This window comes from Lolium rigidum, chromosome 5 (assembly GCF_022539505.1).
Source record: "Lolium rigidum isolate FL_2022 chromosome 5, APGP_CSIRO_Lrig_0.1, whole genome shotgun sequence".
Classification (NCBI taxonomy): Eukaryota; Viridiplantae; Streptophyta; class Magnoliopsida; order Poales; family Poaceae; genus Lolium; species Lolium rigidum.
In genome coordinates this window covers 96,347,364-96,351,452 of record NC_061512.1, presented here as the reverse complement: position 1 = coordinate 96,351,452, position 4,089 = coordinate 96,347,364, and positions in this window count along the sequence as shown.

Genomic DNA, 4,089 nt, shown 5'->3' with positions numbered 1-4,089 from the left:
TCACGCCTAACCATCCATCGCTATAAGTTGGCCTCGGTGTGTTGATTAATCCGCTAGAAAAAACCCTTTCTTCGACCTCCACCGCCGAACCTACCTACCCAAGCTCCTTGGATCGCCGCCACCCGGATTTCCCGGTGTTGTCTGAGCGTCGCGAATGCGGCGGCCAGACAAAGGGGATCACCACCTGACAGCTGCTCGCAGTTTGCCGCTGCCGCCCTGGCTCGGTCGTGCCCTGCCATTCCGTCAGGAGCCGGCTGAGGAAAGCGGTCACGTGGCGAGGATGTAGGCCAAGGGCCGGAGCCGTGGGGCTTTTCAGCCATGATATATCCACATTGAATGACACCAGCGCCCAGAACCGGCCGGCCATGGCTCCGGACTAGCCATGGTGTTGGGATTCTAAGATGGCAAACACCCCAACAGGAGTTGCTGCTTTCTCTGAGGAAAGAGGCTCCACTTGATTGCAGATCATTCGCGGCTTCGCAGCGAAAAATATCTCACGGTCGCTTAATATTCATAGTCATCAATTCTTCGTCGTGGCTCCGTGAACGATATGATCTTTAGCAGCGACCTCACAATCGAAACTTGTTTGCATCGTCGTGGGGCTGCCGACGACAATGACGAATCATGGGCGCCCGTCCAACATGTTGGTCTTCGCGGAACGCTCACAGGGTCGGCGAGAGGGCTTGGAGGGCAGCATAGCCACCAGAGTCTCTTCCCATGAGGCATGAGAGTGAGACAAGGTGTCAAGGTCTCATCGACCATGCGCAAGGACGTTGATCTTTCTACACCGGGGAAAGAAGCATATCCATCTCTCTGTTTTTCACTTTTTCTGATGTTTTCATCTACCTTTTGTGTCCCGCTGCTACGAACGCTGACCAGCCACGATGCCAATCGATGATGCAGGTAGCGGATGGTCACATAAATTCGCACGATAAAGGAGATGCAATATGAGTGGTCGTCCGAAGAAGACACCCGCATTAATTCGTCTCCAATGCTTTTGCTCCTTCAGCGAGCCGACCAAACATATGGACCTACGTGCTGCTCAGGCAGGAAGTTTGGAAGCAAGGCTGGTCGAAGCCAAGAGCTACCAAAGGTATCCTCTTCCTGCAACATGCGTTGAGAACTTGAGATTCATTCATTTTGTGCACATTGCAAAACCTGAAATATATCTATTTGCTAATTAGAAGTTTTTTTTATTAAACGACTGTCATTAGGTATAACAAGAGATTACAATACAGTCATTATAACACTGACCCTGCTTAACAGAGAAAAAACACCAATGCCTAGTTGCACGCTAATGAGGAAAGCTACGGAAGAAACAAACAACTGCATATGCTGAAGAATACAACCGGAGCCTGCCAGGGGGTCCGGCGAGAACTCGGACACGAAATGCTTGCAGTCGTACTCTTCCAGGGCCTCTCGCAATCTAACCAACCGTAGAGCCAGCGGCTTAACCAGCAATCGCATTGGCAAATGCATATGAGGTAGGGGAATGAGCTGTAGATATGAAATAGCCACCACCGAGCTGAAAACGCTGACCAACTCGGACAAGAAGTGCAAGCGCCCAAATACCAGGAGGACACTGAAAATTCAGCCAACGCTTACCAACACCGTACCAGAGCGTGGGCATTTTGGTCCTGCCAAAATGAAGCTCACAGCCAACAACGTTGAAAATGAAATTCTTCCACCCGGTAATCATATCCACCACCAACATGATCTTTATGTTGCTGGCGTCGACATCAAAAGGCTCTGAATAATGGTGACCGCCCCTGATAAATTCCTTCTTGCACTGGAGGATGGCGATGGAGGAGGTGCAAGCAGCTTCAGCCATACATAGGGTGGAGACAGAGGACCACCACGAGCTAGTGCAGGTCTCACCACGAGACCTCACCCGCGCAGCCTCCTCCGACAAACTCCTACATCCACAGCTGAGAGACACCCAAAGCATAGACGCCGCCGGAAGGGGAATCACCAGATCTGATGAGCGCACGCCGGATCCAAGGCTCCAGCCACCTCTCCCGACCTCCCGCCTGACCACCATGGCCAGAAGAAGAAGAAAAAAGGAGAGAAGCCAAACTGCCCCGATCTGCTTTATTCAAAGAGGAAAGACTTCCTAATAACCTAACTGTACACATCGGGACCCCCTCCCCCACACCACCGGCAATGGGGGGGGGGGGGGGGGGAGAGGCCGAATCTGGAGGAGAAAGGGGAGTTCAAGGGAAGAAACGGCACAGGGGCCAAAGTCACCATAGGGGCAGTCGGTCTATAGGCTTATTGAGTACAAGATCAAACCTTCCCTTATGTGCAAAAATTCAGAAAGAAAGTGCGCAGGGTAAGATAAAACACTCACTTGCCCGAGTGAACACATCTAGACGTTGAGTAACAAACACCCCAATTTGAATCAGTGTGTCTAGATGAACTTCCCAAAACAGCGAGGATACAAGAAAATACCCTCACTTCTGAGATTTTTTCGTGGGAAAACAATTGAAGAAAACTATAAAAAAGAAAGTGTATGTCTGCTTAAGCTAGATTATCATCCACCGCCAGATGCAAACTATGTCTGAGTAGCTTCTTATATAAATAGGATTGATAACTTATTATTGTGTGGAGATCGTTTTCCGAGTTTGGGCACTACAAAGTGAAGAGGACATCCCTACCACACTACCACCTCCGTCATTACCAAATGAAGATGAACCTATTGTGAAGCTCAAGTCCAATGAAGTTCGGATTGGACCTATTACAAGAGCTCGTGTGAAGCTACTTAAACAACAGGTGAACTTGTTCCTAAACGATACTTTGATTAATCAGAACTTTATACTACCTAAGTCCTATTACTTATGTATCGTCAGGTATGAAGAGGAGACAAGCATCGCACGAGGAGGAGAGGAGCAGCTGAACGTGAAGATGGACGTGGAGCTGGACAAGGAGCTGGACCTGAAGATATCTCATGGACGTGCGAGGGATAGCGGGAGGCACGCGCAATAGGAGAAGACGAAGTCCAGGCCGGCCCAGCACCCGGTCAGACCGGCCGCCACGCCGGCGCGCCCGGTCCCTGGCCCGGTCCAACCGGGCGGTAGGCCGGATCCACCCCGGCGCCAACCGGGCGCCACGCTGATGCTAACCGGAAGCGTTACTGCGCGACAATTTCTGCGCCCGGTTGCAACCCGGTCCCTGGCCCGGTTTGAACCGGCCAGCCCGGTCCCAGGCCCGGTCGACCGGCCCCCAGACCGGCCGTGTCCGAGTCTGTCTCGACCAGATCTATTTTGGGTCGGTTATTCTTGTATCTTTTCGACCAGAAGTCATCCCGGACGCCTATATAAGTGCCCAGGACGCCCCCCCTAGCTGCTTAAGACCACGTTTAAGATAAACCCTAGTTCTTAGTTGTTTGCTCTGCAAAACTATTGAATTCCCTACACCATATTGCTTGATATTGTGTAGATCTGAAAGTCTTGTGTAATCTGCTGTTCCATTGGGAATTAGAAGGTTGCAACTTACCGCTTCGTGGTCGGCGGCTACGTGCGCAAGTGTGTGGAGTTGCGAATATCTTGCGGGGTTGAGAGCTGTTGCATTGGCGACAGGGACCAATCGAGAGATCTCGTTGCGTCATACAAGTTATCATCCACTTCATCAAGTTACCTCCGCTGCAATCACCCAGTGATCATCATCACCACCGTTGCTTACTGAGAAGATCGGGCCACCCCTTATCATCTTGGTATCAGATTTCCAGTTTTCCTCGGTAAGCCATGTTGTTGGCGTGGTAGTTGACACTGAAGGAGATATGCCCTAGAGGCAATAATAAAAGTGGTTATTATTTATATCTCTATGTTTATGATAAATGTTTATATATCATGCTATAATTGTATTAACAGAAACATTAGTACATGTGTGATATGTAGACAAACAAGAAGTCCCTAGTATGCCTCTTAAACTAGCTTGTTGATTAATGGATGATTAGTTTCATAATCATGAACATTGGATGTTATTAATAACAAGGTTATATCATTATATGAATGATGTAATGGACACACCCAATTAAGCGTAGCATAAGATCTCGTCATTAAGTTATTTGCTATAAGCTTTCGATACATA